Genomic DNA, 27,675 nt, shown 5'->3' on the forward strand with positions numbered 1-27,675 from the left:
GGTCTCTTGGAAATACATGCTTCTGGTTTTCCTTGTTCTTGCATCAAGTAATCTTCAGCTTTTTGTCCTGTCTATTCTTATATTTTTCCCATCTTCCTCTCTTCCTTTCTGGAGGTAATTATTCCTCCTTTCATCTTCAAGGTCACACATACAACAGGGCCATATCTCCAGCTCCTTAGGTGAACAGAGGCTGTTGAGCCCCTGAGCCTGGCGAAGAGATCAAGGTAGAGGAGCCAAGGGTGAAAGGTAAATGCTTTGTGTCTGAGGACTCTCACTGTCTAACAGCAAATGATCCCTAAAGGAACTATTGATGTGGACTCTGAACACTGCTGATTTGCCAGTGTGTAAAGTATACTTTGTGGCCATAATATAGAATGCAAACAGGTAGAGGGGGCAGAAAGGAGAGCTGACTGACACTAGGAAGGACCACCATCTCCGCTGGTAGAAGAGCTTGGATCACCTCTTAAGGGTGCTGGAGCCTTGAGATACTTGTAGTTAGCAAAGGACATGATCACTTTTTGTTCTAGCTAGGTAATATCAGCTCCCTGGAGGAAGACGGAAGGATTTGAAGGTAAAGCTTATATAAAGTGGAATAGAAGGAAGGGACTGGGTTAGTGGAATGGGGGGTGATATGAGTGAGGCACCTAGTGCTGTTTTTAAGTGGTTCTATCTGAGCGAAATGGGGAGGCAGCAGCCGGGGGTGACCTAGAGACATTGGGCTCAGGCCCCTAGATGAGTGCCAGTGCTCCAGGTGGGAAAGAACCAGGCAAGGAGCGCAGGTATGGTGAGAAAGGAGGAGGTGAAGGCTGTTATCATGGAAACCACACTTACTCCCCTCGTTCCCCACTTCTCTAAATGAATATAGCACTTAATCTGTACCACAGCATCAGGCACATGATTATAATTATGTACTGTTTGTTTATCTCATATTGTTTCAAAAAGATTTGACAGCCTCGTTTGGCTGATTACTTAATATCTGCTTACTATTCATCCCTAAAATTGTAAACCTCTGTGGGGCAGGGATCATGTCGTATGCTACTTCTGTAGCTTCTAGCTCAGAATCTGTCCCATCGATGAGTAGCTCAATCAATTCCTTGCTTCCTGAGGTGCTACATTGCTGGATCCCTGTGCTTCCTTGATGGGCGTTTAGCATGCCCATCTCACAAACTTAGTGTGTCTCCATTGCTGTTAATGCCTCCACAAATACCCCTTTTCGATGATTAGTGAGAACTAGCCAGAAAAAACAACTCAACAGGTTCATACAGTAAAGCAGGGGATATTATCAGAAGAAGAAAGCTACCACCTTCAGGAAAAAGTGCCTGATCACATACAACATTACTTCTTTGTTTCTGTAAAAGACTGGACTCCCCCTGTGTCCGCTACTTGAAATTTGACAGGAAATGACTCCAGGAGCAAAAACAGATGATCCAACTAAAATAAATGTGGCTTACTTGTTTAAAACCCATGTCAAGAATAAATGGAAGAAGAGTCTAACTACTCATTGGCTCCAGAGGGCACTAGCTCCTAGGATTATGTTAGTTGGTCCTTGCAGCCTTTGAATTAGGGCATATTTTGTCTTCTGAAATGTGTTTTATCTGTCTTTCCGTCTTTTGGATAGAAGGCAGGCACACTTGAACAGGTCTCGTCTTCCTGCTTAGGTTCACACCACGTGCACTTCTTTACTCAGAAGCATGCATTTCCAGTGTTCTGTTGCCTGAGTGATGCCAGTTCCAGACTTTCCCCCTGCCCTGCTTAAAAAGCGCTGGTTTTTCTAAATTTCGTGTAACTGCTCAGAGCGATCACATAATATGCTACGCTGCCATTGTGGACTCTTTGTGGAGCAGAATCAAGGGTGAACCTTTCTCAGCAGGTCACGGATATCAAGGTTTGTGATGCACTGAGGTCTGGGGCCGAGACACAGGCCACAGAGTCTCATGCTGGGTTAGCGAGACCTGATGCTGGAGCCCCAGGTCATGTGTGTTCAGCCCACGGTGGGAAACGTCATGCCAATGAGATGCTTTCTTAATTGTAAAATAAGAAGTTCCTTCTCCAAAATAAGAGAAGTAAAACATGCTTATTTTTAAAATTGCATATATACTGGGGGGAGTTTGACCTATACAGATGAGACTGCTCCTTCCCCAAAGACAATGACTGTACACATTTTTGCAGAACTTCCTTTCAGAAAGATTGTGTGATAGAGGGAATCAATATTGGATATTTGCTTCTTGTCCTGTTATTTCCAGGTCACTTTCTGGCCACAGGTAAAGCTGGTGGGTAGGATTGCACCTCTGTGGGGGAAGGACCTGGGTGGGCAGGGTTGGCTCTGTGAAAAGGAGTCATGTCTGTGCACTGAATATGTTCAAAGGGGTGAAATTGCTTTGAAGAACTCGGGATAGAGTGAAAGGGCCCTGTGAGGGTCCTCAGACGTTTGCTCCGACCTGGCACCCATCTCATTTCCTTCCCATCTCCTCAACTCCGAGGAAACCCTCCTGTGGCTCTTTTCCTCTGTCACGGTGCAGTGGACGTCAGGAGCCTTCAGATCAGACCCAGTTACAAGAGCTCTTAAAAGCACATAGGAGTTTAGATTCTAGCTTTTCTGAGCTTAGTGACCTCAGTTAAGTTACATAACCTGAAGATTCTTGACCTTTTCAGATAATCTGATGAAAGAAAGAAATGACCCCTTACCCCAGAAAAATGCATATGCACATACACAAAAAAATCCTGCACAGCTCCAAAACTACCCTCCTCTTACTTGTAAAAGGGGTGCAAGTGTACCTTTTGAGGGTCTACCTCTTTAACTCTCATAATGACAGTTAAATAAGAAAATTTACATAAAAACGGTCATCCTTAGCATGGAACCTGGCACATCGTAGTAACACATTCATTCTGACCCCCTCTCCTCCTATTCTCATTTTCCCTCTCTCTGCATCTGCCAAAGGAGAAAAGGTAGTCCCATTGCGTTTTTTGGATCACTTGCTAGAATAGAGCCCTGCCAGATTTTCATTTTATCTGTCCACAAAGATTTCTTTGTTCCCTTTTCCTCCCTTTACTTTGGGCATCTGCTGGCCACGCCACGTTATCTTTCTGATTTGGTTCACTTATATCCTTCCTGGGGGGAGGAGTCTGGGGTGGACTGAGCTCAGAAAAGCCCTGGGTCCCCTTCTCACACTGATAACTGTCCCAGTGTCACACAAAATCTTCAGAGTGGCATTTTCTCCTCTAAGGGCAAGGAGCCCTCCAACAGATTTCATGCTTCAAATGAACTGGAGTGGCACAGCCATGTCCTCAGCCTGCAGGGCACACAGCCCCCCGAGGGCTTGGCAGACACTGGGGCCTTGTTCAGTGGTGGAGTTGGGAAGACCTAGCCCTGACAGGGGAAGCCCTTGTTCTTTAGGGGTTGGGGGAGGCCCTCTACGCACAACATTTTCTTCCCTTCCTATTCCCTCACGTGCCTCACCCACGTGGGTGCTGCTCTTAGACTGCGTGTTGGGTAGAGGTGAGGGCCATGTTGAGGTGTGGAGCTCACTGGCGAACAGGTGGAGCACTGGATTAATGAAGGGTTCTCCTGCCAGGGACCTGGTGTGGCCCAGCACAGTGCCACCATCAAGGGAAGTGCATTCATGGCATTTGCAGGCTGGCTGGGGACTGAGGAGGACTCACCTGGGATACTAGAATGGGATTAAAGGGTCCCAGCCACAAGTACCCTTCCCATGGCCTCACCCCATCTGGCCTGCCTGGTTCTCACCTGAGTCCTCATTCTCGTCATTTGGTTCCAGCTTGTCTTGGGCACATGATAGTCACTCAGAAATATTTGTTGCAGGGACTCTTACAAGTCACAGGTTTATTTTAAGAATGTAACTGCCGTTTTCTCAGGTTCTTAGACTAAGGTCTGGCTTTCTGTTTTAAAATAATTCATTAAGGTGGTTCATCCGGCTCTTACTAACCCAAAGGAGGAAGGAATGCCAAATCCAGTTCTTAAAAAGATGTCCTGAAAGGACTGGAGCTGCAGCTTGGTGGGAGAGAGCTTGCCTAGCATGTGCGAGGTCCTGGAGCACCCCCCCCCCAAAAAAAAAAAAAAAAACTCCCGTGAAGACACATGTTGTCCTTGCTTCGTGCCAGCTCAGATTCCCAGCGGGTCATGCACCAGCCCACATCTTTATTTGGATCCTCCAGGATTCTGGGAGGATCTATGATTTTTCAGTTGGTGTCATCGTGACTTGTAAATTGAATGCGCCTTCCATTGGATTGCCCGAGGCTCCATCTTCAAAACTATAACACCTGGATGTTTCCAGGTAGCCTGACATTTGGGTGATTGATAGCTTTCATTGTTGGCTGAGTTTCAGACTTAGACCACAGCTGTTGGGGAGGGAGTTGGTGATTCTGATGTGCACTACCTACATGACACCAGTAACACTGGTGGCTATGCTTGGGGCCAGGCCCAGAGGGTATGGGCTGCCTGCCACTAACATGATTTAGTGCTTTATTCACAAGTTTCTACAAAGGTTGCAAAGTTTTACATGTGTATCTTTTGATACATGACAATCTGTTGCCAGGACACAGTGCTTAAGCAATTTGAGTGGCCCGGGAATACTTTCACATCTTCCTGAGCAGTGGGATGCACAGTCCCTCCAAACCACACACAAGTATGAGGGAGCACAGTGCTTCAAGCTGCTGCTCAGATTGATGGGTTCTTGTTTGTACATGTGTCTATCTGTTTTCTAATACGTAGTTAAGGAAGCTTCCTTGTCTGCCAGGCAGCTGCAAAGCCCGGGGACATGGTGGCAAATGTGGGTGGCCAGGCCTCAGCTCTCATGAACCTTACCTTCTAGAGAAACTTGATGATATTAAACAAAAGGAAAAATGAAGTATTAGGCAAAGAATTAAAATCAGCTAATCAGTTGGGATGCCTGGTGTCTGTTGGGTGTATACTGTAGAAGGATTGTCAAAAAGGGAAGATTTTTGTTGTTGTTGTTGGAGAATTTCAGGCACATACAATGGATGCATCCTGTGAACCTACCACCCATCCTTTTTTATTGATATGCACCCACCCATTCTTTCCCCTTACTAGATTATTTTGAAACAGATCCCACGTATTTTATCCATAAATATTTCAGTTCGTATCTCTCTTTATAACATGACTACAGTATCACTGTCAGACATCTACATATTGGAAGTACGTTAAAATCATCAAATACTGAGCCAGTATTCCAGAATTCCCTAATATGTGTTTTTGTTTGGTGGTGGTGGTGGTTTTGAAATGGGGATTGAACCCAGGGACCCTTCACCATTGGGCCACATCCCCAGCCCTTCCTTATATTTTATTTTGAGACAGGGTCTTGCGAAATTGTTTAGGGCCTCCTTAAGTTGCTGAAGCTGGCTTTGAACTCAGTCTTCCTGCCTCAGCCGCTGGGATTACAGGCATGTGCCACTGCTCCTGGCTACATGGGTTTAAAAAAAAGTGGTTTAAGTCTAGTTGCAGCCATAGTTTTCATCTTTTCATCAACTTGTGTGTCTCTAAAATCACTTTTTATTCCTAGGTTCCTCATCTGACTCCCCCCACCCCATAGTTTTTGTTGAAGAAACTGAATTGTCTATCCTAGAATTTCCTGCAGTCTGAATTTTGATGATGGTATCCCTGTGATGTCATCTAGCATGTTCCTTTGTGTCTTGTGTTTCCTGTGGACTGGTAGTCACATCCAGACAGTCTGATTTGGGGTCAGTTGTCCGTTTTCTTTCTCCATGGCTGCTTCGAGTTGTGGCTATGTATAGTATGAGAGACACACATGGCTCAGTGACTCTTTTGTAATGTCAGCAGCCATTGGTGACAGTTACCCAAATCTCCTATTTCATCTGGAGTTGGCAAAATGGTGACATTCTCATTCTATTACCCCTTTGTTTATTAGCTGGGCTGCTCCCATCAAGGAAGAATGTTCCTTATTACCTAATTGCAATTATCCTGAATGATGCAGAGGCAGGTTAAATGCTTGACCTTTTGCCTCTGTTTAAGGTGGTGACATTTAGGCTGGGACCTGACTTGACCATGTGGAGAAGGGGAGGAACACTGCAGGCTGAGAACCCAGCTGGTGCAAAGGCCCTGGGGCAGAAGGAAGGCCAGTGCAGCTGGCATGTCCTGGGGAGGGGCACACTGAGTGGCGCAGCTCACCAGCCCCACCTTCGTAAGTAGGGTTCTGAATTTGGGGTTTGGGTCCCCAGCGGGGCTGGGGGGGGGGTTCAGAAGTGGCCCAGCATGACCAGACTCACTGTTAGGTTGGACCCTTAGGCAGCTTCACAGTCCCTCTCCTCACAGAGCTTGTAGTCTCAGGGAGCAGAAGCTGTAGAAACCTTACAGAAAATCACAGTGACATTTTACTCCTATGCGAAATTTTTAAAAGCAGGTGGACGTTTGTGTGGGTTTTATGGATCTTGCATCTTTGGTGTTTTGGTGATTTGCCTTTTTCAGATAGAACTTTTCTTCAGTGTATTTTTCCAGTTCTGGGCTCTGGCTTTGAGGGAAGCACCTGGGGTTTCCTTAAGGCTGTTGGGCTGTTCTCTGGGTCCCAGGAAACTACAATTACTGAGGTCTGAGGATTCGCTTGTGAAATATGTATGTGTGTATTGGTGGGGGCGGGGGGCTAGCTCTTTCTGCAGGCTGGGGGCTAATCCAGGGCCCACTGTGGGGCCTGCAGGGATGCCCAGTCGGTGCTCAGGCTCACCTGGAATGGGGAGGCCTGTATGCATCTGTCCCAGGGTGAGGTTCACCTCACACTCCTAATGTGAGTTTCCACCAGATTCTTAAGGGAAAGATCAAATGCCCCTTTGTTTTTGCTACTATCATTGAGTATGTAGAGATTTAAATTCGCAAGGGAGAGATGCTATATGACAGTCTGCATCAGCACAGCCTGTGGCTGTAGGGGCAAGTGGGTACGGAGTCTTCCAGAAGGGCAGTGGGGACACCCAGCACAGAGGACACAGGCATCTTGCCACCTGGGTGGCAGGCTGGTGTCATTTGCACAGGAAAGGGAACATGTGAGGGAAAAGCATGAACTGACTAGTCGCTGCTGGCCAGCCGAGAGGAGGAGGTGAACAGGAACAGCCAGGGTAGGGGTGTGGGTAACTTGGGAACCCCCAAGAGGCTGCAGAGTCAACTCCGTGCCCCCTCCCCCAAGACCAGTTCACACTTTTCAGTTCTTAAGGGATGGCTTTTTGAGGGATGGCAGAGGACCCACCAGACTGGCACTGGGATCCCGAAAGGAAGCGCAACTGAGAGTTTAGTTAAATCCTGCCCCTGAGTGTGTGTGCCCTACCCAGCGAGGGAGACCACTGGGGTGGCAGCGGCAAAGTTGGTGAATTTTGAAAGAGATGGAAGGACAAGATCTTGATACTTGTTAAACAGTAAAAAGAAAGGGGACAAAAGTGAGCAAGTCTTAAGAGGTGAGAAATATGTGGATTTTCAACTTCCTGTGGGAAATGGAGGCATTCAGATCTCTTCCTGATGAGACAGGAAGGGGGGCCTGTGGCACCACCCCTGATGGTGACCATCTAGTTGGGGTCCCATGTTCCTTCCCAACCTGAAGCAGAGGGAATCTGGGATTAAACATAATGGGGGACAAGACCAATCTTATTGATTTAGGTGTGGGTGCCAAGGGGAAGACCCAGGCTTCACTGGAGAGTGTTATTTGCAGCCACTGGTAATCGCCAACACCCACTGAGCCCCAGAACACATGAATAAGAAGTCGCCCACTATCCAGAGATGCCCAGTGACGTCTTGAAAATAAGCTTTCCTTCTCCTGTTTTCCCTTTCCACAGAGCAGCTTCTGGGTCTGCCCTGTGGCCAGGGTGCCTGGCCTCTGCCAGTAGCAACATTGGAGTTAAGTCCTCTCTAGGCAAAGTCTCCTGACCTCAGGAATCTGAACAAGGAGTAGCCAAGTTCCATTCTTGTGGCTGTAACCAGAAGTGGCCACAACCAAACTGCCAGCTCCTCTGACCTGTGCCGGCTCGTTCTTGCGTCACGAGGCAGCTCTTCCTGCACTCAGGAGTGTCTTGCTAACACACATCCCTGCCCTGAACTCCCCCCACAGTCCAGCGAGGACAGTGAGCTTTAGCCTATGGTTTCTTCCTTGGTTGTTCAGATGCAGTTAAAGCCATGTTTTAAATTCCCCACTGTCTTTATTTCCTTCTATGGGAGCCAGAAAAAAAAAAAAAAGTGGGACCTTGTAAATGGACCATCAGACTTTCAGAGATTGTTCGCACAACTGTAGAGAGAAGAAAGTTGGGAGAAGGAAGCCCAGGTGGTAATGGGGGTGGGATTTTTGTCTCTTGCCCCCATGTGGCCTCGCTGAGACTATAATGGTTGTCATAGAAATCCAAACCCACAGAGAGCCCTTGGCCCCATTTCCACCCACAAGGAATGGAATCCAGAGAACTTTCCTGCCCTGCCTTCTGGACATGCAGAGAATGGCTGAGTTGGGGAGAGGGAAAAATAAAGAGATCGGCCCAACTGTTTGTTTATGTGGGCTGGATATTTCTGGAGAGAGTAAGTATCATCCATCCTTTCAATAGAAGCACCCTTGTGCGGATTGCTTAAAAAGAAAAAGAAAAACAAGTTGAAAGATGAAAATTCAGCTCTCTTTTTTGGAAGCGTCAAGTTATGGTGGAGGAGCCCCGTCAACGTGGGGAGGGCTCTTGAGGCCGAGACAGGAACCAGAGCGGGGAGCCAGGGAGGTGGAAGAAGCCGGGGGATGCCCCTGCAGTGGCCAGCCCAGCATCTGCCAGCACGGTGGGCTCAGGAGATGAGTGTGAGAAGCAGAGCTGGGCACAGCCGCCTCGCTCAGCCTGCTGAAGCTGACATGTTTGAATTGGCCTGATGCTGAAGAAGGAGGCCAGGCCACCAGGGCCTGGGGATCTGCCCTCTTTGCTGCCCAGGTTGCAGCTGCTGGTGCATAAATGGGGCAGCCAGGTCCTCATCTTTCCTTCCCTCTGCGCAAATTGGAAACGACTAACCTTGCCATATTTAGTGCAGTGCTCACGGCTGCTCGCCTCGGAGGGGTAATCATGCAGGCATAAATTCGGAAAGTTGCTAAGCTATGAGCAGTCTTATGAGCATTAAAAGTGTCCTCTTTGCCAGAAAGGTCATTCATAACTTGGCTACCCTGCTGATGTACAGTCAGTGATATTGATTGATTAATGTATAAAAGCACCAGATCCATTTGCTTCTATGAAAGAGAATAAAGTGCAGTCGACTCTCTCTTTATTTTCACCTCATCCTTTTGTTTGAAGGACATTTTTTCCCTCTCTTTTTGTTTTGCCGGCTATGTTTAAGGGGGTTACAAAAAGCCAGTTTCTGCCAAGTAATGTGTTCACAAAGGGAACATTGATTCACATCAGTGTCGCTTGAATTACCCTTAAAGGTTTGCCAAGGAGTTGCTCTTATATTAACCTTCTGTCTGTGAAGGAAGAAAGAAATAAATAAGTCATAAAGTCAGTCTCGTGACTTTGGATTTTAGTTTTGGACTTGTTCTAAAATAATGTCTTTGGTGGTTGGTTGTGGTGAAAGGCATCAACTAGAAAATCCCATGTCATTTTTGGGGGTGTGGGATGGGGGTGCCAAGGGAAGCAAGCCCACCTCCTGCCATTTGGGCCCCCCTGGGCACCAGATCCCAGAACAGAAGGCTGAATCTACTTCCCTGTGCAGAGATTAGTTCTGATTGGCTGCCTGCCTTTCAGGCTGAGGAGCTGCAGCCCTTTCCTTGCTCTGTTCGTTAGGCAGCTCCTGGGATCCGGCGGCAGAAACCCTCTTTGTCTGCAAGATGAAGCATTTTGGTGTGGAAGCAACTTTGCTTTCCAGCACTGATAGAATGAGTTATGATGATCTAGAGAGTTGTCCTTACATTTCCCATTTTTTTGCAAACCTAGCCTGGTAGTGTGGCCTGAAGTTAGAGGGTAAAGAACACCTCTGCTTTGATTTATTTCAAGTGAAGTTTGTTTCATGGTCCTGCTTTTATAAAGTTTCCCCCCCTCCACCCCACCCATTATCTAGGTAGTCTGAGGAATTTCCTGTTCTTGAAAAACTAAAACGGAGCTGGTGGTCTGTGCAGCCTAAAACATACTGATTGCCCTGTAATTGGGTGAGCCTTGGGTATTAGCTTTGGGTGAGCCTTAGATAGAGTAGAGCATCTGTTTCTGAGATTTTCTTTCATTGGGCTGATCAGAAATGCCTGGAAAGATAGCCTGGTGCTAGGCACATATAAGGCCATCAGTCAGTATTATCCGGCTGGCCACTTAGGATTCTTTACCACTTGACATAGCCATATTCAGAGTTGAAAGAATTGGTGGGTCTGGGAAGCCAAGGGAATAAGATGGCATTTAGCTCCTGGGGAAGTGCAATCTGAAGCTTCACCTGCAGGTGTCAGTGTAGAGTTCATCTTGCTGGCTGCCCCCGTGGGAGAATGGATGTCTGTGACTTCTGATGGGAGCCCTGGAATGAAAACTGGTCAGTCTGCTTGTCTGTTTTTATGAGCCAAGCCACGCTCACTTGGGAAAGTGCACAGAGGGGCAAAGATGGCCCCCAGCTGTTTGTTCAACATGGCCCTGCAGAAGGTGGCTGTCTTCTTTCTACCAAGGCTGATGGAGATAGGGGAAGATCTCACTAGATGCAAACTTGCAGCTGTTAAACAAGGAGAGTGCTGAAGGCTGGGGGCCACAGGAAAGTTTTCCCTGTGCTTAGGAAAAGCGACACCTAACTCTTCCCTGGGAATCTAGACCCATGCTTACCTTCAGTCTGCCCTGGGAAGCCACCAGCTGGGTGGTGTAAGAGCAGCCAGTGCTTTCTTTTCCCTCCAGGGGTGGTTTGGGAGTTTGAAGGTATCTAAGCTCCTGTGAATCCTCTTAGTTAAAAGGGGCTGTGTAGTAAGCAAGCTGCACCCGGCCTGTGCTTTGATAGAGACATAGTTCTTCACTTGGGGAACCCCCCACACCCCCGCCCTTGTGCAGCCTCCTGGGTTTTGCATGACACTTTGAATAATCTCTTCTGTTCAGCCACGAGTAGTACAGGGTTGCTGATGGCTTATGGTTGGACCGCAGTGCAGGTGCTCATGTCAGTCTCACAGGCTTCTCCTTTGTTCAAGAACATGGCAGGGGAACCACAGACAGACAGGTACAGCGTCTAGCTTTATCGTTACATGTACACTGTGACATTCATTTCCTCCCCTTCGTAACAGCCCGCGCTCCAAATGCTCACTGCTAAGCCAACCCCGAGACGCTGGTGAAGTGCTGGACCATCCAGGGAGCCAAACGAACTTTATGTAATTGTTTAATTAAAACCTTGGTTTTCTAATTGCAGTCTAAACACAAGCGCCTTTTGTTAATGAAAGGCAACCTCTGTGCTTGGAGTTCTCGTGCACAGCATTTCCCCCACCTTTTTTTTTCTCCACCTTGAAAAAAAACAATATTTTAAGTTCCCACCATGGGGAAGGTGGCAGGTGGCATTTCTTACTGTCGGGGGAGATGTCCCACAATTCCTTTTGTCCGTCCTTGTCAGCAACTTATCCAGGTCACTGTTACCTTTCTGATTTTATATTGCATCACATCAAATCTGTGAGCCCCCTCCCCTGCAGAAATACTCCAAAAGCCAGAGTCCCCCCTCCCCCATTTCTCTGGCGAGAGCATCATTTTCCATGTTCCTCATGTAGGACTGGAAATGTAACGCTTGCTTGTAATGCTTGCTTTTTAAAGGGGGAAGCCTTCCCTTGATTTCCAGTTGAATCTCAGAGCCTTTTATTCCCTCCCCCCTCAGCTGAGGTGATAGGAGCTGGCTCAGAGGATATACTGAGAATGAATCCATTTTCTTTCCTCTGTCTCTGCAGAATAAATTAGAATTTGCCTGATTTAATAAAATGGCTTCGTCTCCCTGCCGACTTCCCCATCTCCAGAGTATTTCTTCTTTAGTGGCCTGCTCTTCTATAATGGATCTCAGCCCAGCACCTCCCCAGCGCAGGCTGGTAGTTACACACGCGATGCGTTCACCCGCACACTCACCGCTTCGCACGCATGCATGCTCTCCAGCACTGGGGGATCCTGATGGCCGAAGGTGTGGAAATTTGTCACCAGATCTCATTTTCCCTATTGTCAGGCGTGATGGTTATAATTGATGTGGAGGTTGGTGCAATTTGCCATCCGTCTGCCATTAACCCAGCCTCCTGGAGTTGATGTGACCACAGCGTAGAATATATTTTGGGGGAAGGGGAGAGGTTGAAGATGGAGAATTGCAACATAAATCTCTCTCCCTGGCCCAGCCCTTTTCTCTGTAATTGGAACACATTTATCTGTGCATAGAGTATTTTGCTTTCTCCCCCGTTGCCCTCACATGGACTGATGGGTGTTTGTTGCTTGAATTCGGAATGTTTTTCCATTTGGACCTCTCCCCCCTCTCTTAAATTTGTGTTTTAATTTCTATTTCCTAGGTTGATTTTCCCCCTTTCCATTCTGACACTAATTATGCCAGCCGCGTTGGGAGCACTCACTGCTGGGAGGTACCCAGCTAAGTGTTAAGAAGGGTTTTAAAAACAGACTGAACTCTTTCTTAATGAGGCTCAACCGGGCTCTCCTCAGGGTGGTTTTGTTTTGCTGATCTGTCAGTTTTTCAAGGATTTAATTGCACTTTTTTCGTATTAGTCTTTGAAATTGGCCTATACAATTGTGCTATAAAATACTTTTTTTTAAAAAGGCAAAAAGTTAGTAGTTTTTGTCCCCTTGCCCCATTCTTGTTTGAGACTTTTATTTTTCACCATTAGCACTCCAGGCCATCTTCTGCTCATCCCTGTAGGAAACCAGTGGTAGTGAGGAACGCAGACAGGGAGAGGCCCCAGAGATCCTGGCTGGATCTGTAGGCCTCAGAGTCAGTGTCCCCATTTCCTGAGCCTTCCTTCTGTGGGGCTTCAGTAACACCGCTTGGCCAACGTCTCTCCTCTTCCAGGTTGCTCTTGATCAAGGTCAGGGAGACACCGAGGCACAAAAGCTTTTTCTTTAGGCATGGAAACGACAGACTCTGTCAAGTGGTGCCAGGCTAGCCAGCCAGCATCTTGAATTCTCAAACATGGGGGCAAAGACAAGAAAGAGTCCCGAAGACAGAAGGCAGAAGTTGTCAGGCAGGGGAGGGAGAGAAGCAAGGCCATATCCTTTATGCTATTATCTTTATGGCATAGAAAAACATGCTTGAAGCAATCAGCATGAAATTCTTAATTGCTTCGCTTACTTCTGCTCTTCTCATGGGACAGATTGTGCAAATGCTGGAGCTGCCAGGCCCCTCATGTTAGCACACTGTCCCTGCTGCACACACTATTTTTAACTAGTGCTTTGTTTTGCAAAGATGCACAAAGCTTTTTCTTCCTTTCTTTCTCTATTTTTTTCTTTCTTCCCAAGGATGCTAATAACAGCAGAGGCAATAAAGCCAGGCTGGCAGAAGCTCTTCTGTATTAGCCTGGGCACCCAGCTCTCCCCCTGCCGCCCTGCCTTCTGCTTCCGCTCTTTGGATTCTTCATTCCCTCTCCATTCTGCATGAGTTTTGGCTCCCACCCGCTACCCTGAATTTACTCTGTGAACAAACCAACTTCTCTTCCCCCTTATCCACACTCTTGAGTCTGATTTGCATCCCTCTCCTCCTCTCTCTTCTGATGTGTATCTTCTTCTTTGAGATTTCCAGTCCCCTCTCATGAGGATGTAAAATCCAAGAACCAGATCTCAGAGATTTCAAAATAAAATAAAAGTAAACTCTGCTTAAAAAACACTTTAGCAGGAAAGCCAGGCTAATTGTAAATCAATGGGTCTTAAAATGCAGCATCGATCTCCAGTTAGAAGTTTGAAGGGGAAAGCAGTAATTACTGCACCAGAAGGTACTTTTTCCTCTTAGTAAGTTCTGGGCAGAAAGAAGGCTCATTAGGGCAGCACTTCGGAATCTGAGTAATTAGTTTAAAAAGTACTTTTGTGGTGTTATTCCCTTGGCTGGAAATTATTGGAGTCTTCACAGATTTATAGCTCAATTCTGATAAGATTTGATTTATTATTGTGTTTGGTGTGGAAGAACCTTGATACATAATCGCCCAGGTGAAGACTCGGGGAAGCACGGATCAGAGTCTCGGGGTGTGGGTGGGGCTTGATTCTTTAATAGATTCCTGCTATTGACTGCTGGTATTGAGTGGGGACACCTCAGCCCTTGCTTGGCCATCTTGTTAGACGATCTGAGGCCCATGGTGATCAGAGCTTCCATGAAAGACGTGATTTTCTCATCCAAATGCCTGTGGGCGTGATGGTTCAGCAACTCAGTTGGATTTGACACACTATCTCATGTCACCCATGGAGGATCTACCAGAGGGTAAGTCTACAAGAATAGGAGTGGAACTTGCCCAGTAAGATCCACAATGGCCGGAACCTCATAAGAATGAACTAATGAACGTGTTTGACTCATGACTCAGTGAATGCATCAGTGAACAAATGGTCAATTTCTATTTCCTGCTTCTTAGATGCTCTTGAGAAAACCACCATAGAAGCGTTCTGCCTGGTTATTAGATTATCAGGGCAAGGACAGCTGCCACTCTTTTGAGTGTTCATCAATGTGTTGAGAAAGCAAGGGGCTCCTTTCTAAGAGGGATTTGGTTTTCTTTCCATGGGAAGCCTTTGAGGATCATTCTCTTTCATAGTTTTTTAAATCAAAATCACAATATACAACATAAAGCAATACTTTGAGATCGGCATCACCTTCCCACCATCGCATGGCCTCCTGCATCATGTTTTGTGCACCTGTGTGGGATTAATAGCGGCTGAGTGTGCATGTGAGTGTTCTGTTGGCTTCACATCCTCGCTAGAATCGCCAAGTTATCCAGGTTGAGTCTCAAGGAAGGCCCTCTGCAGTGTGCACTTCCCCTTCAATCCAGAACTGTGGGTGCAGTGGTTTGTAAACAAAAGAAAAAAAATTTAACTGGAATCCACTACATGAACAATTTTTAAAAGCTTTATAGTTATGTTTAGAGTTCAGATTTGTAGCATTTACTTCTGAAGGAAAGATACAAGAACAAGGTAGAGTTGAATTATGCAAGGTAGTTAAATAGTATTGGCTGAGCTTTTGTTTTGTTTCTGTATTTTGTTTTCATCCACTATTATATTGTTTTCATCCACTATTATATAAGTTCTCATCCACACAGAAGTAGCTCTGCACAGTAATGGTTTGGGTAGTCAGCCTCGCAATCTTGAAGAGGCTTCCATTATGTGGAAATGGTAGACATTTTATTCTGGCATCTACAGAAAAACTAGTTAACGTGGCCCTACAACTAATTGAACTGGCCTCCAGCGTGTTAAATTTTGGACATATGCCACATTTGAGTAGCCTTTATTATTACAGTGTTTAAAACGAAATCAGAATCAACATGTGCCAAACACCTGCAGTGTGTTGTGGTTCCCCAGAAAGCAGTTCAGACATCACTGTATTTTGAGGCACACCTGGGCTCTTGCCGTTGGAAGGACCCAAGACTGCTTGTACTGGAAACACCACCTTGGCGTTGAGTGGCTGTTGAAGGGCCCTTTGTTTGGGCAGCTCTCTGTCACAAGCATCTGGTGACCCCTGCATAGGATGTGCCACCTTGTATTTCATGTGAAGAGATGCTGTGGGTTGAAGAAGCCTTGGCCTCTCTTGAGGTCTCTTACCCTCTTCTCTCTGGTGTCTGTCTCCACCCGGAGAGGTTGACAACTGGCTGAGGCACCACCCTCTGGTCCCTACCTCAGTCTGTTCAGAACTCTTCTGTCCTATGAATATGGAAGTGCTGATGCACCCTGTGGAAAAATGTCACTTTCTATTTATAAATGAGCAGAAATATTTCTAATGTTTATCCTAGAAGTCCTGAATGGTGTTTTCAAACACACAAAGTTAGGTCCCTGATCATGAATGGCATCCTGTGCTCTGTCACTGCTTGGGAAAAAGCTGCTTTCTTTCCCCACGACATTTGCTTTTCACCAGTTTTTGTGGCTTGTACCCTGTCCCCTTGAGTTAAATATTCCTGCTTGCAGAGTTTTATTAATAGCATTAGTGCTACTGAGTGGAGTAGTGATTTTCTTCCTTTTTTAATTAAAAAGTTAAGTTTTTATTTGACTTTTAGAAAGAAGCCTGGGATAATACTCCCTTTGGGGGCAAGCTCCCTTTAATCCTTGAACAGCACGTCCTGGGGGTTAGGCGTTCTCCACATTTCTTCTCAAAGCTGAGGGCCTAATCTAGCTCATCCCCTTTGCTCTTGTAATAATACCCTGGTGTTCCCTGGCTGTCAGTAGAGCCCAGCTCTGACCCTTGGTTCTGTGGATCCACCCCATGTCTCCAATTCCTTGAGCTTTTCTAAACCAACCTACCCAAAGACTCAGTGTTGCCTGGGGAAGTTTTTCTCCTGGGACCATGTGGTGACACAGGCGCTGTTGATTGACGTCTTGTACACGTTTCACGTGAGACTACTACTTGTGTGTATGCGTGGGTTTGCTGGGCACATGGTGACGATAGGGGCAGCTGTCCTGGCTCGGGACTCGGGACTTAAGACAAGTGGATGGTGTTTTCATATAGTGCCTTGGCAGGAGGCAGGGAGGGAGGTGGATGCCATTCAGTGCCATCATGGGTATGACTGTGGCTGGGGAAGTCAGGGGACCTGGAAGGCATCCCCAGGGCAAGCCAAAGGCTAGTGACCGGGCTTCGTGTTTTCAGGATCTTCCCATCATTGCCCAGAGTGTTGTGCAGAGTCCAAACTGAGGACGGAACCATTCTAGTGCCTCTGTTTCCCCAGTCTCCTGTGCACTGGCACAGTCCCCTCCCCCTGTCCTTCTGGCTTCTGCACCTGATCTGGTAGAGCACTTCTGTCATCTCCAGAATTTGGGGTGGAAGGGTGGATGTAATATGCCCTTCAAAGGGGAAGGGCAGGTATGAATTTTTCAATAAATAGTCCCAAGTAGCGGAGACCAGCCGGCCTTCAGTTGAGCACTGGGAACCCTGAGTAAAGGCATGGTGGCTATGGGTCTGTCTCCTACCCCTGCACAACCAGCAAGCCGAATGGCAGCCGCTGGCCAGGAATTGATTGCATTAATTGATATGCCAATAAGAAAGCTTGTTACATCCGCCATTGGTTAGGAGGCCAGCTAACAAGTCCACTGATCAATGGCACCAATAAAGATTTCATCCATTAATGAGCAACATGGTAATTAATGTTATCCATAAACCAATTAGCCCGGCTAGCTCACACGCCAGTTAGCGTGGTGAGTGGCAGTGCCGAAAGTGGCCGGCAACCACCCCGTGTGGCATGATGGGCTTGGGTCCTTGTGCAGCACTGTGGGCCAGGAGAACCTCATGCTCAGAGGGTTTGTCCCAGAAGCAGAAAGTAAAGAAAGCACGGCGGTTCGGAGCCCTGGGCAGCTTGCAGGGCCGTGCTGGAGCCCGGGGGCTCTTGCCTGGTGCCTGCTGCGTGGGGAATAGGGCACACTCTTGTACTCCTGCTCCTCTGGTTGCACAACTTTCCCACGAGAGTCTCTGAGGGGCTGTTAGGGGCGTAATGGAATGACAGAGTTCCTGGGTCACTCTGATCCCAGCTGGGCACACCCTCCCCAGGGACGCCCCCCATCAGCAACTCACACGCACTGCCCTGTGCCCCTGGAGGGCGGGCCACGGCCTCCTCTGGGAACCGTGAGTGAGTGGTAAAGTAATTAACCTCCCCCCGCCCCCCATGTTTCATTAGGGAAGAAAAATTTTGTGAGAAGAAAGAAAGAAGGAGAAACAGATGATTTGAAGCTGTGCCTCTTTCCTTCCCCTGGTTTTTTGAAATGACATCAGTGGGTTGTTCGCCAAGCATAACCTGGCAGCCCGGCGGCTCTGCCTGACTGCCTGAGATTTCTGGGGACCGTGCAGCTCGCCAGCTCCAGCCATGGCAGCGTGCCAAGGTGACGTTCCGTGACTAAGCAGAAACAAGGGAGAGGGAGAGAGGGAGGAAGAAGGTATGTGTGGTTGGGGAGCTGGGGGAGAGAGTGGTCCCGGGCAGGGTGTGGCATGGGGAGCAGAGGAGGCATGCCTGGGGGCCTCTGGTCAGCAGGGTGGGTGTCAGGGGAGTGCACTGGCAGGCCAGGAAGGTTCCTGTGGCACTGAAGGGAGGCGGGGAGCCACAGGGCAGCAGCCTAGGATCCAGCCTGGGAGGAGGCCGAAGGGGTCTGACTTAGGAGGCACCCAAGTGAGCCAAAGCAAAGGTGACAGCCCAGAGGGCCCGGAACTATGGAGAAGGAGGCTTGGGGAAGCTTTTATCAGTATCAGGCCCGATTCTCCACAGCAGCGGAGTTTCCTTTGCATTGTTAGGTATTGACCCTCAGAGACCCCTTGTGGATTCCCTAATTGAAAATTAATACTAGATCAATGCCATGGGCAATTTGCATATTGATCATAAACAACTTTGAAGGCACCGAGTGTGCGGCAGATCAATAGGGCTCCTGAATAGGCTGCAGAGGGAGCACCTCCCAGTACAATGCACTCCGAGAAAGGTTAATGATTTGGGAAGTTCCTAACTGCTCAGCGCAGGATCAGCCCCCACCCTGCACAGCATCCACAAGAGCAATTAGTCCCAGGCCTGAACTGCCTCCCTCGGCCCCCTCGGCCCCCTCGGCCCCCTCGGCCCCCAGCCCGAGACCCGAGGGGAGGATGACTGTGCTGGTGAGGGAAGGGGCTGGCAAGGAGCGTTTTTGTAGTTGCCTTTTTTGGAGATGGTGAAGTCTTGGGGCAGTTTATTCTGGGAAGTGGACTGTAAAAGGCAGCAGCCAAGTCACGGCTCCAATAGTTGTTCTGGCCCCTTCCCCAAAACACAGTTCTGGTGAGTCCAGTGGAATGAAATGGGGCAGGGAGGAGTCTCGCTCTAGCCAGCGTCCTCCTGGACCTCAGATCGCTGTGGTAACCCACACTGGCGTCTCCTTTCAGCTGGGGTGGCTTTGGTCCCATTCTGCTTCCTGTTCCGTGCAGCTCCCATTTTCTGGCTTTTACCTCCTCGTCCATTACTTCCTTGCTCTGTGCCTTCTTGTTCCTGCTCTGGCTTTTGGCCTGGCCTTTCTGCTCCTGCTGGATCCCCAGCAGGCCTGGAAGGGGCCCCTCTGGGTAGTCAGCTTTGCCTGTTGCTTGGCTGATACCTCTGTGTCCCCTCTCCCCCGATTCTGGCCTAGATCCAGCTCTCTTCTCTCCGGGAGGCCAGTGCCCTGTGGGTGCTCTAACTCCCCCACCGGGGTTTAGCATCAAAACCCAAGACGCTCAGGGCGTGAGAGCTTTTTGTGTTGTGGAGCTCCTGGGGTGGCCTGAGATAGCCAGTCCTGGGTGCAGCCGGAAGAAATAGGGATGCTGTCTAACTGAACCTACCCGCTGAGCTGCAGGCCCAAGACCTGGAGAGAGACACCTGCAGCAGAGAGGGGTGTGTGTCACTAGGGGGAGTGGTGGCAGACTTTTCCCCAGGATAACCAGCCCCAATTCCAAATTCATACTGTTCTCATAAGAGCTCACCTTTCGGTCGCACTGCTGAGGTCCTATAGTTTAGTATAGTTGATGAGTTTATAAAGTCTGTGAAATCCAGGTTTGAGGGGCAGTAAGATCTCAGAGATGGAACATGCTGAAGGGCCAGGGGCCACCCTTTGGCTTCACACTGCAGCCTCTGAGCCTTGAATGCTCCACCCCTGTCCTGGTGCTGCCCTCCCTCGGGTGGATGCTTTGGAGCTTGGTGGCCACGCACTGCTTCTGGGTGTCAAGACTGTCTCTGTGCTGCCGCACGACTCTGGCAAAGGATGCTGGGCCGTGTCCTTCCCTCTGTGCTTCTGTACCACAGGCCAGCTCCTGCAGGGAAGGGAAAGAAGGGCTCATGGAAGTTGTATCTGCGTCCACCCTCCATGTCTATCTGCATTTCCATTTTGTGCACCCACATATTTAGAGAAGCACGGGAGCCTTTCTGCTGGAAATCCCTGCAGTGCCCACTGTGCAAGCTGTGCGGGTTGTCCCCTACACAGAGAGCTCACTGCTGAGGGGATGAGTCAGGACCACAGCCTACGCTGGACACTACTTACCAAGCAGCATGGTGGGTCCATAGCCATATATGCCGTGAGGAAGAGGTGCTGAGCAGGAGGAGGTGTTCTCGCGAGGGCCTGATGTATTCGCACTCTCTGGTCTGCCCCCAAGACCTGGCCAAGCCCACATCCTCCCTGCCTCTCCTTTCTCCACTCACTGTTCCTCCAGCAGGACAGCCTCATCCTATGGTAGGCCTCTTGCTGTTGCTCCAAGGCCTCCGGGGTCAGCCTCTGCACCGCGCCCTCTCTTCTTTCGGGTCTGTGTACAAATGTCGCCCTCCTCAAGCCTCTCATGTTAAATGCCCCTTAGAATCCTTCTGTTCCCATCTCTTGCCTTAAGGTTCTCCCCGCTCAGCATCTGACTTGGCCACTCCTCCTCCTCCACTTAGCTGCTGGTTGTCGGCCTTCTCTCCCACCCTCCTTCCCAGCCCTGCCACAGGAGCTTCCCTGTTGTGCTGACAGCTGTGTCTTCAGTGCCACGCACATTTGATAGCTGGATAGCACAGGCAGAGTCCACTCTGAAGACCGCCGTCAAAAGCATGGACCTGGGCTGGGGTTGTGACTCAGTGGTAGAGCGCTTGCCTAGCATGAGTAAGGCACTGGGTTCAATCCTCAGCACCACATAAAAACCAATAAATAAAAAGTAAGGTTAGATTCTTAAAAAAAAAAAAAAAAAAAAAGAGCATGGACCTTGGATCAGCTCTGTCACCTTCCCCAGTCAGTTAGCCTCTCTGAGCCTCAGTTTCCTGGTCTGTGAAATGGGAGTTCTGATAGCATCTACTTCAGTCAGGTGATGGTTGTGTCACCACCATTTCTGTCAGATACTCAGTACTGGCCTCAGCACACAGAGGCCTTCTTGGTGCAGATACTGGCTTTCATGCTCAGCCTCTCCGTGGAGGACTGCACAGGCAGGGGACAAGGAGAGTGGCCAGTATTTGGTACCAACCACTCCCACTCAGCTAGTTCCTTCCTTTTTCCACTTTGCAATTAAGGCATTTGTGATTGGGTGAAAGAAGATGGCAGCAGGAGCACAGGCTCCTGGGGCGGCCGGGTGACCCTGCAGGGTGGAAGTCCCAGGAGGCTTGATTCAGGCCAGGCATGGCTGCAGCAGCCTTGCCAGCCCAGCGGACGTCCCTGTGCATGTGATTACTTCATCATGGAGCCTTTCATTGACTTGGCTGCACTGTGCTGATGAACTGAGACTGGGGACAAGAGCATGTAATTGAGGGAAATAAATTCCCATCACAGGCCTGGCTGCAGCCAGCAGAGAGCATGCACCTCCTCTGGGCCTGTTGTGTGTCGGGGGGTGGTTCCCAGTCTTTTCCCAGGAGCATCTCCTTTTCTCTCCTACCTTCTGGAACCCCCACAGGCCTGGGGTGCTGGGGTGGGAAGGAGGGAGCAGCATCTTTCCGCACTGCCTCAGTCTCCCTTCTCGGTGCCACTCTCCCAGAGGCAGGCCTCTTGTGTCTGCTCGCGGCCCTCTTCTCATCTACCTGGGGGGCAGAACCCTGCTGGGGCCTGCCAGTTCCCTGCACACACCTGTTCTTTCTCTGCTCATCCCTCCTGCCTTTGTGTGCTCACCTTCAGTTCTTCGTGCAGTCTCCCCTGGGATCTCCACCCAGACGCACAGGGGAAGCACTTGTCGCTGCCCTTCTTAATTGAAATCGCATTTCATTCATCTGGAACTGAGGCAGCGAGGGGGCTGGGCAGAGTTTTCCAGGGCAATCCTCCACTTGCAGCTGATTCCACATGAAGCCAGGCCTGAAAGTACTCCCCACACAAATACATCAGACCATAGCAAGATCATAAGAAGAGAATCTAGGGACCACAGTCATTTGCATAAAACAGAACTGAAAATCACCCAAGCAGCCACCAAGTGTAACCACCACACACAGAAATGTCTGGCCACAGTGTAGTCCTAAAGCCTGGGAAATTAGCAGCTCGGGTCACCGGAGCATCTGAAGTTGGTCATTACTAATCAGTTGTTTACAGCATAGAGATCCCCCACCCCTGGTATTTTCTGGGTCTTAAAAACCATTTCCTGGAATGTGAAGTCGGTGTGCTGGGGGCTGGTGATGCACACAATGGCCAGGCCGGGGAGGCAGGTTGCCTCAGTTACAAAGAAGCCCCGGTGGCGTGCAGGCAGAGTAGAAGAGAAATGGAGAGCCCTCACTTGACACCCTCTGACCTCAGCCGGTGGAGCTGAATGCTGGAGAGCCAGCACTGAAATTGCAGTCACTTTAGATTATTTGGAGCGAGGAGAGGCAGGGAAAAAAGGGTCTGTTGACTACAGGAAGCTGAATTCTTCCTCTGCTGAAAAGCTTATTAGTGGAAGGGGAAAAAGCAATTACTTGGCTTTTGCTAGTTCTCCGCGGCTGGGATTCGGGGCTGTGACAGCAACCCCATCACCATCACCAGCGCCTTGGACCTCACTCCAGATCCAGACTATCTGTGCTGAGACTGCCCAAACCACTTGGGAGCAGTGCTCTGGGATCCCCCCTTCCAGAAAAGAGCAAGAAGGGGAGGCGTGTGTGAGTGAGTGTGTATAAGAGAGGGAAAGAGAGCTGTCACTTGTCCTGCAGTTCTGCATGATGCTTGTATTTGGGGCGTTGTGTTGCCACTGGGCAGAAAGTACCAGGGGACTTTTTGCCTGGAAACCTGGATATCTGGGGCATGAGGGGCTGGATTTGGTTTTGAGTATGGGTTTTTATTTTGTTTTCGGTGAGCTCATTTTTTATCCTTGCCATTGTCCCTTCTGTAAAGAAAAATTAGACATTGCTTTGAACAACTAGGGTATCGCCTCAATCTCACAGCTTTTGTGGAGGGAGACTCCCAAGGAGCCAGCATCCAGGAAACAGGGTACCAGGTTCCTCTCCCTTCACAAGGCCCTTGCTTGTTTGTCAGCACTACCTTGAACACGTCCTCTCTCCTTGGTGACATCCCTTGTCCTCCCTGAGAGGCCCTCCTGTGGACTCCCTCACCATGTGACCTTGGAGTCCTCCCTTTCTCTGATCTCCAGTCTCCTGTCCTGTAACTCCCAGGTGCTGGTGGTCAGCTCCCCCAAACAAATCCCCACAAACAGGCAGAAACCTGACCAGGTTTCTGCCAATCGCCTGCGTAAATCTGCCGTGCTCACATTTGAGCTCACATAGCTGCTGCTTGTTTGGACTACCCTGCCTCTTTATCCCTTTTATATTTTCTACATATAAAAAGGAATTTCTGATTTTGCCACCTTAATTGGGTCTGGCTAAATTTTACACAGCTAGATTTTCAGTTCATTGACCCATTTCATCTTTTCTTGCTTATATCTCCATTCTTCAAATGATCTCTCTTGAAGGCTCAGTTTTCTGTCTTCATTTCCATTCTCCTGGAACATCGCCTGTTCTTTGCAACCATTCACCAAAGTTCTTCAGTAGTCAAGGTAATTCGTAGATTGAACTCCTTTCAGGTGAAATTGATCTGTTTTCTCTTCATAATGACTATTTAATTTTAATACATAATCTTACCTAGGCTTTTTTTTTTTAATGTTTCTCACTGTCTACTACTTCTCCTCTCTTTACAAATGCGGGGGAGTCACTTACCTGGTCCCCCAGTCCCTGGGCATCCTCCTCTGGGCTAGTGCACTGCTCCTTGGTGGCTCTCCTCCACGGCTGGCTTGTTCGGTTCCCTTCCCTCGCATCCAGCTTGGCCTGACAGAGGGAAGCTAAACCTTTCATTTGTGTCGTTTCCTTTCCTTATTCTTTTTCTGCTTAGGGTATATATTTCACTTGGGAAAAAAATTACCCACTTAGGAAATTTGGGGGAGGATTCTGACTTAAGGATTTCCCTCTCTGTAGACTGGTACTTCCTCTGGTTGCAGCACACGCCCTGAAGAACTTAAGCATCTCCTAAGTTCTTTACAAATGTAAGTATGTGCTCCAGATTTTTAATAGATCCCTCGTTCCTGTCTGAAGTACCAGTTGTCTGTCACTGAACTGCACTCTTATGCTCAGATCCTTGACTTTCTCATCTCAGGGGGATGTTTGTCTTCGGTTTCATGTATTCATTGTTTTCTAATGTCCCTGCCGTTAGAAATTATGGGTGTGAGCCTAAAATTTAGATAGTGTTGAAATGTCCACCTTGATGACCATTGCTGGGTGTTTTTGTGCCTTGAGACATTTTGCTGTATACGTTTGGGAATGTGCAATGGAACACATTGCTTTTCAAGTGTTGCTAGGCTCTTTTTAGGTCTCAGAAACTCCTTACAGGAGGAAACGCTAGATAGACGCTTAGTCTACAATAGTAGTAGCTCTGGGAGACTTGAGGAAGGGCTGCTGTGGCTAAAATCATTGTGAAAGTGACATTTTGTTAAACTTTAGGAAAAGACAGTTTCATTATACATGATCCAATTTTTTTTTTTTTTTAAGTAAAAACAGGCTTTGGATTCAGCTGTTGGCAATACTTCCGAAGTTTCTAAAATAGGAGGACAAGGATCCAAGAATTTTCTTTTTCCCACTCAGCACAGAAGAACTGTACAAGGTGCCTGTTAAAATGACAACAATTTAGCAATCCCATCTGCTTTCCCCCCCATTAATGCAGGAAAGCTCTTGAACGTAAACCTTTGGATTTTCTCTGCACCTCAGCTTCCTGCTTCAATTTCTTTGCAATTTCCCAGGAACTGTCAACTGAAACATGTTGCTTCTGCTGCCTATTTGCTTCAGACTGAAGTGCGTTTGGAGACTTGATGGTTTTGGAGAATGGCCCAGTTTTTGACTTTGCACGTGTAGACGCATCCTTAAACGTCTTGGGTCTGACCATAAGTGCTGCTGGGAGGAATCTTCTTGCACTAGGCAATGTGAAGCAGGCACCTGAAGGCACCCAGCATGCTTGGAGATGGAGGAGTCTGTTTTCTGTCACCTCCAGGGCTCCTATGTGTTCTTAGCCCTGCATTCTTGGATGTGCTGGGCTGTACAAATGCCGTGACCTTTGCGCACGCTTGGGTCTGGCCAAAGCAAAACAGGTTTAGCCAGTGTTTTTCTCAGTGAAATGTTGCCTGAAGTTGGCCTGATTTCTGTTCCTGGGATTTGGTTTGGAAAGTGTAAGCCTTTGTTTGTGCTTTGTTTTTATGAATCAGCGTGTTTCACCAGCTGTGCATATAAGTGGTTTATGATCATGCAAAACGAAGCTCATTGACAGTCCCTTACTCTGCCAATCCGCTGGTGGGAGTAAATGAATATTTCTGCCTGAATTTGGTGCTTCATGGGAGTAAAGCTGCTTTCTGAGTAGGTCAGGGGCTCTTCAGACAATCTGGGCTTTAGAGTAAGGCAACAGACAAGCTGGAGATCCAAGTCCCTCATTTGTATGTCATATGACTCATACCTCTGGGGTCATTTTTTTTTTCTTCTAAGTTGTATGCTGTTGGTTTTAGTGGTCAGAACACAACATTTACCTCTTTTGAATTTGCTTTTTTGCATACATATCTTTGCAAAAAATTCCAGTTCCCTTTGTGATTGCATAAGCACCCTAGATCTGCACAGCCGCCCTTCCACCCTTCCTCCCTTTGCTATGGCTCCCATATAGATTGAGACCGTGGCCTGACATCACCATCCGAGTTCCCGTTATGAGAGCCATCCCACAAGGTTTCGCTTATGCCCATTAGGTTCTAATCACCATCAGTTAATCTCACTTCTGGTACATCCTGTTCATTTCCCACACACCTTCATTTGTACATAGATGCCTAAGTACACTCACAGGCCTTCCTGGACATTTTAAAATCCATGTACTTCAAACATTTTCCAATTAAAGAAAATAAATAAGCACATCATAGATATAGTCTCTCTCGTCTCCTCCCTCCCTTTTTTCTTTTTTTTTTTTCTTTCTTTTCTTTTTTGCATTAAGCATAAGATCTCTGACATGCCAAGTCAGTTTTGACTCAGGAGATACCAGTCTTCTTTAATGGAAACTGTGAATTTTTTAAAAAAATTTTCTCTCTTTCTATCAGTCATGTGTGTTTATCTGTCTTGTCTTCTCCCTTCCAAACATGGAAACCTGGCAGTGTTTATTTCAAGCAGGGTGTTATTGAAAGACAGATGCTTGTAGGGACTGCTCAGGCCTCACACCTGGAATGTTAAAAAGCTTTCAGGCAGATCTGTTCTGTCGAGCAATGTCCCTTTCTGTAGAGGAGGGGTTTCAGGAGGGAACTGGAACCCCTCAGGGGCACTCCCCTTCTGGACCCCCATGTGGTCACACACCAGTTCTGCCCACACCTGCAGACAGCTTCCATGATCTCTTCACATCCATGAAATGGTTTGCTCTGATCAGCAAGACCAGGAAACCCCTTCCCCCACCATCGATCGAGACCCTCCTTTTTCAACTGCAGCCATCTTCACCTTTACCTTTCAAATATCCTGTCTTGAAGACACCACCGTTTCTTCTCTTAGTCCTGTCTTCCCAGTAGCATCCCGTGTTAGAATCATTGTTTTGCCTGACCACTCTGTTTTCAACAGCCTGCAGAGGGGCACCCTTCTCGGTATCAGGGGCCTTCTCTTTTGCATGCCTCCTCTTTCCAGAATATTCCAGTTTGGTGTGAGGTTAAACTGTGCAAAATACTGTTTGAAAGAAAGGAGAAAAAGAGAAAGGAACTTGTCAAAATGCATTTGTTAGATCACGTTTTAAATGAAGTACAATTGAAGGTAGTTTTTGTCCAAAGAAAGGAAAAACCCCTGCAAATCCGCTGAGCTCCCGGAGAGCGCGCCTCCTTTGTCGCTGTGCTGACATTGAAGTGTAATTTTTCATGGTTATTTGGACTGGAAAATGGGGGGGAAAGGGAGAGATGGGTCTGCGATTATTTCCCATAAATGACAACACAATCACATCACGCTCCGCTACAAACATGCTCAGGGAATTTGCCTTTTTTACATTTCATGTGTGAAAGTAACAGCAACAATCATGGCTCTGTAGAAATCCAAGGGACTAATCCCTGCTGAATTCAGTTTACTTCAGAGTTCTGGGACGTAGCTGGCTTTCTTATTTCGCGTGGATTCCGAGGCCATTTCAGGGTTGGGTTTGTATTTCACAAACTGGAACTCACACCTTTCAGTTTTTTTTTTTTTAAATCTTCCTGTGAATAGCCACCAGGCGAGTCAGCGACATATTTAGTTCCGTTGTGCTTTGTCGCCGCACATCTGCTTTTATCCTTTCTGGATTTCTGCAGGGGGCAGCCCAGGTGCTTTTGCTGAGAACACAGATAAATGGAACTTGTCGCAATACTGGCGTTAGGCGTTTCCTCCCTTTTCTCCTCTCTTGACCCCCACCCACCCCCTTAATTCTAGTGTGGTTTTGACAAACTGTTCAAATGACCAAGTGGCCTTGCCTGGGAGAGGAAAAATGGCAGGACTCGTCCCTCGCCACACAATAGCAGCATTTTTCACTCCACGCTCTGGCGTTCTGTGCTGTTCCTGCAGGAGGGACAGCTCAGGGAGGCGACATTTTCTCTGGGAGGCATCAACCGCTTTGGACCCATAACCTGCTCCCTCCTGTCCATGCTCCAGTCGGAGGTGAAGTTAAGTACAAAAGCAAATGGAGGGGACCCCCCTGCCCCCGGCT

The 27,675-nt window shown here is 48.1% G+C and overlaps 1 protein-coding gene and 1 long non-coding RNA gene across 5 annotated transcripts in view; one reads left to right on the forward strand and one right to left on the reverse strand.

Annotated features, from left to right (window-relative positions):
• Nucleotides 1–27,675, forward strand: part of Zfhx3 (zinc finger homeobox 3) — a 241,717-nt gene that overhangs the window by 163,302 nt on the left and 50,740 nt on the right. The window lies entirely within an intron of this gene.
• LOC114090787 (uncharacterized) lies at nucleotides 18,718–20,402 on the reverse strand. Its single transcript, XR_003582422.2, has 3 exons — nucleotides 20,250–20,402; nucleotides 19,538–19,864; nucleotides 18,718–19,433 (listed from the first exon to the last, which is right to left on the reverse strand). It is a non-coding gene; the product is annotated as an uncharacterized lncRNA (long non-coding RNA).

Source organism: Marmota flaviventris, chromosome 18, assembly GCF_047511675.1.
Source record: "Marmota flaviventris isolate mMarFla1 chromosome 18, mMarFla1.hap1, whole genome shotgun sequence".
Taxonomy (NCBI): domain Eukaryota; kingdom Metazoa; phylum Chordata; class Mammalia; order Rodentia; family Sciuridae; genus Marmota; species Marmota flaviventris.